This window comes from Malaclemys terrapin, chromosome 21 (genome assembly GCF_027887155.1).
Source record: "Malaclemys terrapin pileata isolate rMalTer1 chromosome 21, rMalTer1.hap1, whole genome shotgun sequence".
Lineage (NCBI taxonomy): Eukaryota > Metazoa > Chordata > Testudines > Emydidae > Malaclemys > Malaclemys terrapin.
In genome coordinates, this window is record NC_071525.1 from 13,356,491 (window position 1) to 13,370,248 (window position 13,758).

A 13,758-nucleotide genomic window follows, 5' to 3' on the forward strand; every position below is an offset into this window, starting at 1 on the left:
CCTCTAAGGCAAACCAAACCAGCCAGACTAAGACTTCGGTCTCACCCCACTGGCTAACCGCAAGTCTCACAAGCAATCTCCTTAGACGCTTCAGTTTCCCAGTATTACCACCAGTGCCACACGTTATGGGGACAAATGGTTATAAAAACCAATACCCCAGTAAAAGAAAAAGGTTCTCCTGATCCCAAAGGACCAAGCCCCAGACCCAGGTCAATATACAAGTCAGACCTTACCCACAAATTACGCTACTGCCAATCCTTTAGAATCTAAAATCTAAAGGTTTATTCATAAAAGGGAAAAGATAGAGATGAGAATTAGAATTGGTTAAATGGAATCAATTACATACAGTAATGGCAAAGTTCTTGGTTTAGGCTTGCAGCAGCGATGGAATAAACTGCAGGTTTAAATCAAGTCTCTGGAATACATCCCCAGCTGGGATGGGTCCTCAGTCCTTTGTTCAGAGCTTCAGTTTGTAGCAAAGTCCCTCCAGAGGTAAGAAGCAGGATTGAAGACAAGATGGAGATCAGGCATCAGCCTTATATAGTCTTTTCCAGGTGTAAGAACACCTCTTTGTTCTTACTGTGGAAAATTACAGCAAAATGGAGTCTGGAGTCACATGGGCCAGTCCCTGCATACTTTGCTGAGGTACAAGGCGTATCTGCCTTCTCTCAATGGGTCCATTGTATAGCTGATGGTCCTTAATGGGCCATCAAGCAGGCTAGGCAGAGCTAATCTCAGCTTGTCTGGGATGTTACCCAGAAGCATAGCATAAGTTTGCCATACAGACAGTATAGAGCCAATATTCATAACTTCGACTACAAAACTGATACATACATATAGACAGCATAATTATAACCAGTAAACCATAACCTTGTCCTAGACACCCCATTTGACCCCCTTTATACAAGATTTGGGTGCCACTACCGGACCTTGGTTGCAACGATGATCTATATGGTCCCAGTTTATGTCAATAACGTCACACCCCCAACGCAAAATTGATGCAGGAAGGGATGACACAAACATCACTGACTGCATCCCAAGAGCTCCCCATCCTGGGTTCTGTCTCACTACAGCTAGTATTGGGTTAGAAGCCGTACCAGTGTATAACAGAAACGGTTTATCAAAATCATGTTTAACCACATGATTGAACCTCTTTACAAACTCAAGGTAACACTTAGTTAGAACAATAGTGGATTGGATCTGCTCTGGCAGCATGGTTCCTGTATGTGCCATGTGATCTTGCCAAGAGCTAAAGAAAACTGCTACTTTATCCATACCAGCTCGGGCAAACGTTTGGAACCCAATTAACATCGAATAAATGCAGATATTAATGTTCTTTATAGTCCAGGAATCTTGGCATTTAGCCATGAAAGCAATATGGTAGTGTGCCTTAGTCTTCCTTTTCATATAGCACATTAGATCTGGAATGTCTTTTCCCCTGTGAAAAGTTCCCATATTGTTCATAGGCATTACCTGTGAAACCCCAGTGTAACAAGGCCTTTTAACATAACGTGTGTTCTCATGTATTCCTTTTAACATGTTCAAGGGATTCTCCAAAAGATTAGGCACATTGTTAATTACAAAATTTAGCAATAACAACAAGTTCATTGCAAGTGTCCATTTACAGTCATGTTTGTCATGCCACACCTTTGGCTCAATACCATTGGAGTTTGGGCATTTTAGGGTTAACCTGTGGCTTCCCTTTGCAAAATTTAGTGTTCTCTTTCCTCCTTGTCCTGCAGGATTAAACCCCGATTTCTCTTGCTTAACAGAATTCACTGGCTGATGGGGTGGGCCCTCTGTGCTAACAGCTATTAGCAAGTCCTTCCTTTTCCAGCCAGGCAAGTAATTTGCACTACCCCAGACCAGAGCCAGTTCACCAGTTTTCATATTCGTAACTGCTATCATCTCCAAGGCTGGACTCTGTCTTAAAGAGATACCACACAAATCCAAAGAGTCTGCGGGTGAGAGTTTGCTTGCTCTCCCCCGCATCCTTAAGCATTTAGCCATAAAACTGCTTTGCTTTGACACATCAGTAACCAAATCTGTCCTCAAACCCTGAAGCACAAACTGCTCATTTAAAGAATCAGAAAGGAGACATTCCTGTTTCAACACCATTGTCTCCCCAACAAGTTGGCCCCACACAGCCACTTGGTTATAGGGCTGCCTCAATTCCTTAACAACTTTTACTTTCTCTGAAACCTTCTCAAAGCTACCCACACTGGATCTTTTAAAAGGAAAGTCAGAGGATCCATTCACAACAGACAATTTTTTGGCTGCTAGGAACTGAAACTTCCTTGATTAAATCACTTTCACACCCTTCAGTTGCAGAGAACTGCTTGCACCGAGTACCATGAGGATTCCTTTCTCCAGGAGCTTTTCTAAGCAGCAATTCACCCCTCACAGAAATTCTGCCCTTACCCTTTTCACCTAGGGCTTGCTCTAAAGGCACACTTTCCTGAGCAACAACAGACTTTGTCTGGGACTTACTTACATTCAGGATCACCTCTGGCCCATCAGGCAGATCTCTACACAATCCCCTTTCAGGCGAACCCATAGACTTCCTAGATAAAAGGTTAGAAATATTTCCCTTCTCTTTGCCACACACCAGCTTAGAAATTTTTTTCTTTTTGCTACAAGTTGTTAAACTGTCCGTAGGTAACACAACCAAATTACCTTTCTGCTCTTCTTGTGCCCTGGCTAGGGTATTACCCTGATTAGACAGAGTTGTTACACCCTTCTCCAACCACACATGAGCAACAGGCCCAATACAAGCATCAGAATTGTCTGGTCTCTGGGATTTTGCTAAGACACTAACTGGATGCAACCTAGTTACGGTGCCATTCTCCCCAGCAGATGCAAACTTAGGACCATTCCCTTCCTGGGCTTTAGTTGAATCCAGAACCAACTCTGAGACAACTAAATTACTCTCAACCATTACAGGCCGAAAGGCACCTTCTGTCTGCTCCACAGACAAAAAAGAGTTGGAGACGCATTTTTCTTTACTAGACATATAGTTTGGGATTTCATTTCCCTTGTCCCAGCACACTGGGCTGTTCACAGACAACTGCTTGGAGACTGGGGTAGCTTCCTCCATAGGCAAGTCAATACCCCTGACAGACACAGGCACATTTTCTTTACTGTCACTATTCTTCGCACAGGAAACAGATAAGGTATAGGGACACTCCTCTTTCACTCTCCTTGCCTTCCCAAACTGCTGACTAGATGAAGCCATCAGCTCACATGACTGCCTAGGCTCATCCAAAATCTCCTTGTTCTCCTCTCCCTTCGCTTGATCTAATTCCAGATTTACTTCTGAGACATTAGATAGATATTCAGAAACTTCATTCACAGCCAAACCGCTACTTTCCAAAGACAAACCTTTGGAGAAACCCTCCATAGGCACAACCTTAGGATCAATCCTCTCTTGTGCCTGGTTTGTATTAACTTGACTGACCATAGCTTTAATATCATTTTCAATCATAATATCCTTAGGGATTATGTCTTTTACTCCCACAACCATAGTGCCCTCCAATCCCTTCCATTTCAGGTGGATCTTAGCCAAAGGCACCCTGACAAAATACTTAGATAAGGCTACAACAGTTATATCTTCACCTGGCAAATAATCTTCCTTCCTGACAAGACTTGCTTTAACCAGAGTAATATCTGCTGCGGTGTCCCTCCATGCCATACACCGGACTCCATTAACTTTTGCACTGCTAATAAACTCTGCATTATTTCCCCCATATTTAGCTCTAATGTGAGTTTTAAGGTCAAATTCTTCAGAGACCACAGAAACAGCATTTGCACACAGGGCACCAATGCTGGGCTCTGTGTGGCTTGCCTGTGAGTTTACAACAACAGGGTTAGCATTTGCCGTGGCATTTGGGGCTGCTGGTTTTGGGCTGCCCTTCAGTGTCGGGCAGTCTGGTCTCATGTGACCCAGCATACCACAGTGATAACATGTAACCTGTTCCGTCCTGGGATGTGAGTTCCTACCCCCCGGGCCCCCTTGAACTCCTTTAGAAGAGTCAGGTTTACTTTTAAATCCTTCCCTCCTCTTGAACTGGGGAGAATGGTGATCAGTTTTCCCCGGGGTTTTACACCCTTCTCGAGCCCTGTTTTGGGTATGGGCATCCGCAATCTCTGCTGCCCGTAGGACTGACTCAGGGTCCCTGTTACACACAGCTGCTCTCACATTGTCCGGCACAATGTTTAAGAACTGTTCCAAAGTTATTAAATTCAGCAGTTTTTCAAAACTCCCATGCGCCTTGGCTCCCACAACCCACTTTTTAACAAAACCCATCAGCTTATGAGCACATTCTACAAAAGTACAATCCTTAGACATTTTAAACTCTCTAAACTTAACTCTGTAAGATTCAGGAGTAACCTTGAACCGCCTTAACACAGAATCCTTAAACCGCTCATAATTTAAGGCTTCTTGTTCCCCCAAGTCATTAAACACCTCCCTGGCTTTTCCAGTCAGTCTGGTCAGCAGGACAGGCATTCGCTGACCCTCAGGGATCTGGTACAGATTGCAGAGGCGTTCAAAGGTAGACAAAAACTCCTCTATATCCTCAGTATCATTGTAAATGGGACACATCCTTTCCCAGTTTTTCTCATGGTGGGGGGGAAGTGGAGTACCAGGTGGGGATGACTTTCTCCGCTCTTCCATTACTTGGAGCTGAAGTCTGGCCGTCTCCTGTTCAGCAGCGAGCAGTTCTAGACGTCCCTTACGAGCTCTCTCTTCTCTCTCAGCAGCCTCTTTCTCTCTCTCAGCAGCCTCTTTCTCTCTCTCTCTTTCTAACTCTGCTATTTTTTGCCTCTCCAGCAATCGAAGATCTGCTAGCTTCTGTTCATGCTCAAATTGCAGTTGACTTGTCACCCTTTGCATCCTAATCTTTTCTGCATCTTCTGCAGCCTCAGGTAAGGGCTGTGCTCTTGCCCCCTGATCACTGGCTATTAACAGATTTCTCAGTTCTTCCTTTGTAGCTTTCTTTCTAAAGCTTATCCTCTTTTCTGAACACAAATTTTCCAGGGCTTTTTTGCCAAGTCCCTCATATGCTCTTTGCTCAGCCATTGCAGCAGCTCTTTAACCAACAAAACTCTCAATCCCAAAATTCAAATTTGGATAGCGTGGGGTTCTGACCCAAAGCTTAATTGACCTGGTTCTGTGGATCCTGCCGACTACGCCACTGTGACAATGCGGTTCTGGCGGAACCCAACTGAGAGTGCCAACTCAGGACAAATTGCTAAAATAGGGCAGTTGCAGCCCAAGGCCGGGGTTTTTCCACCTCTAAGGCAAACCAAACCAGCCAGACTAAGACTTCGGTCTCACCCCACTGGCTAACCGCAAGTCTCACAAGCAATCTCCTTAGACGCTTCAGTTTCCCAGTATTACCACCAGTGCCACACGTTATGGGGACAAATGGTTATAAAAACCAATACCCCAGTAAAAGAAAAAGGTTCTCCTGATCCCAAAGGACCAAGCCCCAGACCCAGGTCAATATACAAGTCAGACCTTACCCACAAATTACGCTACTGCCAATCCTTTAGAATCTAAAATCTAAAGGTTTATTCATAAAAGGGAAAAGATAGAGATGAGAGATAGAATTGGTTAAATGGAATCAATTACATACAGTAATGGCAAAGTTCTTGGTTCAGGCTTGCAGCAGTGATAGAATAAACTGCAGGTTTAAATCAAGTCTCTGGAATACATCCCCAGCTGGGATGGGTCATTCAGTCCTTTGTTCAGAGCTTCAGTTTGTAGCAAAGTCCCTCCAGAGGTAAGAAGCAGGATTGAAGACAAGATGGAGATCAGGCATCAGCCTTATATAGTCTTTTCCAGGTGTAAGAACACCTCTTTGTTCTTACTGTGGAAAATTACAGCAAAATGGAGTCTGGAGTCACATGGGCCAGTCCCTGCATACTTTGCTGAGGTACAAGGCGTATCTGCCTTCTCTCAATGGGTCCATTGTATAACTGATGGTCCTTAATGGGCCATCAAGCAGGCTAGGCAGAGCTAATCTCAGCTTGTCTGGGATGTTACCCAGAAGCATAGCATAAGTTTGCCATACAGACAGTATAGAGCCAATATTCATAACTTCGACTACAAAACTGATACATACATATAGACAGCATAATCATAACCAGTAAACCATAACCTTGTCCTAGACACCCCATTTGACCCCCTTTATACAAGATTTGGGTGCCACTACCGGACCTTGGTTGCAACGATGATCTATATGGTCCCAGTTTATGTCAATAACGTCACACCTGCTGACTCCCCCGCAGTTCTTTCCCTTGGTGGAGTCTCCTGGCCAGACAATAAACCCAGAGGTTACTCAGGAGGAAGAGCAGCAGGACCCCTGCTCCGAAGCCTGCCATGGGGCCAGGGCTCAGCTGGTACCAGTCACTGCCATCTGTGGGGGGCAGGGATGGAGAATAGGATCATTAGCTCCAGTGTCATGCAGGGTGCAGTGGGGCAGGCACAGGGGAGATGGGGAGGTGGGAGCTGGTTGAGGGGGCAGCATAGTCCTAGGGGGGACAATGAAGGCCAGTCTCAGAGGAGGGGGCAGGAAGGAAGCTGGGTTTTTAACCAGGAGAATTTTCCTCCCAAGTGTTTATTGGACATTGGAGTTTCTTCCAGGTTCATAAAACCTCCAATCTCCTCTTATTACAATGGCACCTAGAAGCCTCCGCTGAGATCAGGGCCCCATTGTGCTGAGCACTGCCCAGACCCAGAGACAGAGACAGTCCCTGTCCCTGCTGAGATCACAGACTCAGAGCATGAAACACACCCTGCCCCAAGTGAAACTAGAGCCCCCTTGTGCCGGCAGCTGCACAGGCCAATGGAAGAAAAAATGTGAATGATCACAAAAATGTGTGTTTCTGTTTCGCTGGGTACAAAATGGAGCCGTTTCCCCTTTTTTTCCCTAAAAAGTTTTGGGAATTTGGCATTTGAAACTTTTGCTAAACTTTGAATCTACTCTTTTGTCAAAGATTGAATCTGACTTTGAGCAAACGTTTCCTCCAAATTTTCATCCATTGTTTTATCTGCATTTTGATCAAATATGGTTCTGTTCAGCCATCATAATTGTCTGTTTCCCAAAAACCTAAACAATTTTGTTTACCTCCCCCCCCCGCACACACACACACACACCATTTTCTGTTTAAAAGATTATTTAACTTTAATTTTAACTGATTATAATTTTCAACAATTGCCCCATAGGCGGCGGGTATCATAGGATGGGAAAGGCTGTGCCTCCCCAGCCAGGCGTGGCCCCAGCCACACTCCGCCCCCAGGCACTCTCCTACCTGCTTCCAGGTCCCTTCCCACTCTGGCTGGGGCTGCTGCTTGCAAGGCCTGGGCCAGGTCTGAGGGGGCTGGGGCCACCCCGCCTGGTGCTGGGGTTGGGGGTGCTCCAGAACTGGGAGCGCACGGGGGTGGGCAGTGGCTGCGGGGGGCGGGCAGGGACACACACACACACACACCAGGGCTCTGGATTCTGGCAGGGAAGGGGAGGGTGGGGCCTCGGGCAGAGAAGTAGGGGCAAGGGGCTAGCCTCCCCCAATGGCTTGTTCCCCCGTCACCCATGAGTTGCCCCTTCAAAAACATTATAGGTAAAAGCTGAGATGAAAAATTTAATGAAAAGTCTGGCAAAGAGCTAATTTTGAGGGGAGCAAACCAGACATTTTTTCACAATAATTAAAAAATATTAAATTTCAACCAAATCTACATTATTTGAATGGGTGTTTTTTGACCTGATGACAGGTTGACTTGCAATATCATTCGGCCGCTTGATGGCTTTGTGCACTGGACAGGGATACTGGAGCCTGGTCAACAAAGTGGACAGAGCTGGAGCACGAGCTGGGAGCTTGTTTAATTGAAGTTGGTCTTGTAGAAGGATGGTGCTGAGGTGGCACGGGGTGGGGGGTTCAACCATGGTGCATGGGGGGCTCTAAGCCATTCCCTGGCTATGTAATGCATAACGTGAAATCAAATGTACCCACTACTTACACACAACAGTGATGGTGAGTGGCAGGGAGGTGAATTTCCCTAGGGTGCTGTGCACCTCACACTGATACTCTTCCCCATCAGCCACCTGGACATGCAGAAAAGCCAGCTCTGGCTGTGCCCACCCCAGTTGCTCACTATCCTTGTACCATAGGCTCACCATCCTCTGCTATAGGCGCTGGTGTCCAGCCCATACATCAGGTACAGGTGTTCTCCTATGCTGCAATAAGGGCCTGAGGTGGCCACCACATGCACCACGGGGGGTGGGGTGGGGCTTGCAGAGGAAGTGGAATGAGATATTAGCTAACGGCACCCCCATGGGATGGCAGCTGGGGGCTTAGGCGCAGCATGGCATGGGGCAGAGGGGCTTTCCATGGCTCCGTCCCCAATGCTCTAGCCCCCTCTCATTTGTGAACCTGGTCCCACCCCCATGGCTGTGGCCTTGCCCCCAACTGGAATGTCAGTGACAGAAAGGCCCCCCAATCTGTGCTCTCCTGCTCTGCCCCCATGGCTGTGGCCCCACCCCCAATTGGAATGTCAGTGACAGAAGGGCCCCTCCCATTTGTGCTCCTTGGCCCCCTCCCCCAGAGCTGTGGCCCCATACTGGCACTTGCTATCACCAAGGATAGCCACATAGGTCATGGGGGATATGGCCAGGTAGCTGCACCCAGTGCCAGAGACCCACTCTATGCAGGTGTAATTGCCCCCGTGAGACAAGGTTGCCCCCTGCTCGATCTGTACAGAGGGGCCCCCAGGCAAGTCCTTGTAGTTGTGAACGCAGAAGTAGAACTGGTCCAGAGACCTGCTGTCCCCACGCATCTCAGCGTGAACAAGTCATCCTCCCTGATCAGGCCCGGGCGTCTGCGTCCACCAGGACCTTCAGGCGGGGGGGAGGGGGAAGCTGAAAAGGCCATTGGAGATGGGTCAGAAGGGGAAGGCCCTGTGCCCCATTTCTTGCCCCCCTGAGCCAGCCAGTCCCTCACCCTGGGGCCGAATGGGAGCTGGAGGCAGCTAGAGGGGAAAGTCCCATTCCCCACCCACTGTGCCAATCAGACCCCTGCCCTAGGATTAGAGCCACTGTCTGCTAGAGGGGTGTGACGTTATTAACTTGAACTGTGACCGTATAGATCATTGTTGCAACCAAGGTCCTATAGTGGCACCAAATCTTGTACAAAGGAGATCAAGTGAGGTGTCTACAAAAAGGTTATAATTTGCTGATTATGATTATGCTGTGTGTATCATTTTTGTAGTTGAAATTATGAATATTGGCTATGTACTTGTAGCTCAATGTGTTTGATTCTAAGTAGCATCAGTGAAGCATTTGGTCAGCTTCTTGAGAGAGGAATTTGCAGATTAAGGCCTTGGCTACACTTGCAAGTTACAGCACTGTAAAGGCTCCCCCAGCGCTGCAACTCACTCCCCGTCCACAGTGGCAAGGCATTTGCAGCGCTGTATCTCCATGGTTGCAGCGCTGCATGTACTCCACCTCTCCGAGAGGAATAGCGAGTATTGCGCTGCCACTGCAGCACTGCGGCGCCAGTGTGACCGCCCAATGCGCTGTGAACGGCCTCCAGAAGTATTTGGCAGTATCCCACAATGCCTGTTCTAGCCACTCTGGTCATCAGTTCAAACTCTACTGCCCTGGCCTCAGGTAACCAACCATGTGACCGACCCTTTACATTCTCTGGGAATTTTAAAAATCCCCTTCCTGTTTGCTCAGCCCGGCGTGGTGTGGAGCGCTATCAGCGAATCTTTCCAGGTGACTATACCTCCACGCGCCAAGCGAGCCCCAGCATGGAGCAATGGCGAGTTGCTGAACCTCATCAGTGTTTGGGGGGAGTAAGCTGTACATTCCCAGCTGCGCTCCAGCCGTAGGAATTACAATACCTTTGGGAAGGTATCAAAGGACATGATGGAAAGGGGCCATGACCGGGACGCCCTGCAGTGCAGGATTAAAGTGAAGGAGCTGCGGAGTGCCTACTGCAAAGCCCATGACGCAAATGGCCGCTCGGGTGCTCCCCCTGCGACCTGCCGATTCTACAAAGAGCTGGATGCGATACTTGGGGTTAACCCCACCTCCACTCCGAGCACCACCATGGACACTTCAGAGCTGGGGGGGGGGGGGGAGGAGGAGGAGGAGGAGGAAAACGGGAGTGATGGTGGTGGGCCGGATGGAGACACCCCAGAATCCCTGGAGCCATGCAGCCAGGAGCTCTTCTTGAGCCAGGAGGAAGGTAGCCAGTCGCAGCGGCCGGTACTTGGTGGAGGACAAACAGAAGAGCAGGTTCCTGGTAAGCGGTTTTTTTTTTTTTTTTTCGGGAAGGAATTTTTTCGGTGAGGGCTCTTTGGGAGAGGAGGGCTAGGCATGCATGCCTAGATGTGGAATAGTGCATTGATGTGGCCGGTAATCGGCCTCGGTAATCTCCTCGAATGTCTCATCCAGAACATGTGCAATGCGCTTGCGCAGGTTTATCGGGAGAGCCACCATGGTCCTTGTCCCAGCCAGGCTAACGTGTCCGTGCCACTGTGCCGTGAGGGGACCATTGCTGCACACAGGCAAGCTGCATATGGGCCAGGGCGGAAGCCGCATTGCAGTAGAAGACCCTCCCTTGCTTCCCAGGTCACCCTCAGCAGCGAGATATCATCCAGGATGAACTTCTGTAGAAAATGTTGGGACAGTGTTCAGTGTAGGTGCCCCCTGAAGCTGTTGGCTCTCCCCAAGGCACAGAAACCCAGAGGACAGTGCAGCCCTGAAACAATCAGTCCCCCTTACTCACCATTTTGAGGCTCCCGTGGGATATGTGTGCTCTGTTTCGGATGGGAAAATTATACTATTGTGTAGACCCTGTGTGTTTTCTACTCCTTAAGTGCGGGGGGAATCATTACTCTGTCTGGTATAAACAATGCTGCCTCTGTTAAATGTTGCATTTTGCCTATACAGCTGCATCAACCTTGAGACCTCAGCCCTCCCTCTTATCGCCTGCTCAGAGAATGCAAAGACTGAGGAAGAGGCCGCGAAAAAGCAAAGAAGACATGCTGCAAGAAGTGATGCAGCAATCTATTAAAGAGAATGAGAAAGCACAGAACTGGAGGGAGAGAGAAAGCAGGATCCGCCAGGAAAACGCAGCGCACCGGCAGCAAAGCACTGATAGGCTTATAAGCATCCTGGAGTGCCAAGCAGATGCTATCCAGGAGCTGGTAGCCATGCAGAAAGAGGAGCAGTACCGCAAACGCCACCCCTCCCTACAGCCCTTGTCCCAAAACTCTTTCCATTGTGCCCCACTGTCACCTCCAACCCACTTTCCCCAACTTCCGTGATTGTACTGTTCCCCACTCCACCCCCTTGTTTCTTTTCAATAAATATTTTTTTTTCTTTTCAATAAATGGATTCTTTGGCTTTGAAAACATTCTTTATTATTGCATAAAGTAAAAGACTCCTTAGCCCAGGAAATAAACAGGCACTGCAAGTCTGCTTGTCTGCTAAGCAGACACTGATTCCTAAAGATTGGAACTACTGCACTTCACTCCCGTGCAGGGCACCAGATATCACTGCTGGTTTTCAGCCTCAAATTGCTCCCTCAAGGCATTCCTAATCCTTGCAGCTCCACTGGGCCCCTGTAATAGCCCTGCTCTCTGACTGTGCAAATTCAGCCTCCAGGTGTTGAACCTCGAAGGTCCATGCCTGAGTGAAGCTTTCACCCTTCCCTTCACAAATATTATGGAGGGCACAGCACGCGGCTATAACCGCAGGGATGCTGTTTTCGGCCAAGTCCAGCTTCCCATACAGAGATCACCAGCGGCCCTTTAAACAGCCAAAGGCACACTCCACAGTCATTCGGCACCGGCTCAGCCTGTAGTTGAACCGTTCCTTGCTGCTGTCAAGGCTCCCTGTGTAGGGTTTCATGAGCCATGGCATTAACGGGTAAGCGGGATCTCCAAGGATCACAATGGGCATTTCAACTTCCCCTACTGTGATCTTCCGCTCTGGGAAAAAAGTCCCGGCCTGCATCTTCCTGAACAGCCAAGTGTTCCGAAAGATGCGTGCGTCATGCACCTTTCCGGGCCAGCCTGCGTTAATGTCAATGAAACGCCCACGGTGATCCACAAGTGCCTGGAGAACCATAGAGAAATACCCCTTCCGATTAACGTACTCGGATCCTAGGTGGGGTGGTGCCAGAATAGGAATGTGCATCCCATCTATCGCCCCTCCACAGTTAGGGAACCTCATTTGTGCAAAGCCATCCACTATTTCCTGCACATTACCCAGAGTAACGGTTCTTCTGAGTAGGATGCAATTAATGGCCTTGCAAAACTTACATCAACACGATTCCAACGGTCGACTTTCCCACTACAAACTGGTTTGCGACCGACCGGTAGCTGTCTGGAGTTGCCAGCTTCCAGATTGCAATAGCCACCTGCTTCTCCACTGGCAGGGCAGCTCTCAATCTCGTGTCCTTGCGCCACAGGGTGGGGGCAAGCTCCTCACACAGTCCCATGAAAGTGGCTTTTCTCATCCAAAAGTTCTGTAGCCACTGCTTGTCATCCCAGACTTCCATGACGATGTGATCCCACCACTCGGTGCTTGTTTCCCGAGCCCAAAAGTGGCGTTTCACGGTGCTGAGCATGTCCGTGAATGCCACAAGCAATTTCGTGTCGTATGCATTATGCGGCTCGATAGCATCGTCGGACTCCTCACCCTCACTCTCACTGTCACTTTGGATCTTAAGGAATAGTTCGACAGCCAAACGTGACGTGCTGGTGAGACTCGTCAGCATACGCCGCAGCAGTTCGGGCTCCATTTCCCGCAGACAGATCGTGCTGCACAGAAACCGTTGAAAGATGGCACCAAAGGTGGACGGAAACAAAGGGATTTCTGGGATGCGAAGCAATGCATCATGGGGCATTGGGACAGAACCCAGAATCCCCCGCACCCACGCCCCCTTCCCACAACCCACGGCGCCAGAATGGGAAAAGGTGCTGCCCATAATGCACCGCTCCCAATAGCTCTGCAATTGCCGCAAATATGGCCACAACAGTGCGCTGGGCAGCTGTCAGTGTGGACAGACTGCAGCGCTTTCCCTACTCAGCTGCACAAAGTCAGGTTTAACTCACAGCACTGTACATCTGCAAGTGTAGCCAAGGCCTAAGTGCCCAATCAAGAAACACTTAACTGACAATGGCCCTTGGGAGACTCCAATCCACATCTGAGAAGTCTTCCTGGGAATGTTCAAGGTAGCATGTGAGCAATGGCTGACGTCTGCAAACTGAGTCATGCATGGACATGTGACTTGCTCATGTGACTCCAAACTCCATCTTGCTGCTGTGATTTTCCACAGTAAGAACAAAGGGGTGTCCTTCCACATAACAGAGAATATAAAAGGCCCATGGAGTCAGCACCTCCCTCCCGCTTGCCTCCTTACCTGACTATCGGGACAAATGGCATCCCAATCGTACATTGATCGGGACACGGGACAAAGGGTTAAATATCAGGACAATCCTGATTTTATTGGGACATCTGGTCACCCTACGCGTATCTATCCCTCCCCACTCACCCCCACTGCTTATCTCTCCATCCACATCCACTCCCATTATCCATCCCCATCCACTCCCCACTATCCATCCCCATCCACACCCCATTATCCATCCCCATCTACCCCCACCACCTAGCTCTCCATCCCCATCCACCCCCCATTATCTGTCTCCATCCACCCCCCATCCATCTATCCCCCTCCACTCTGCCC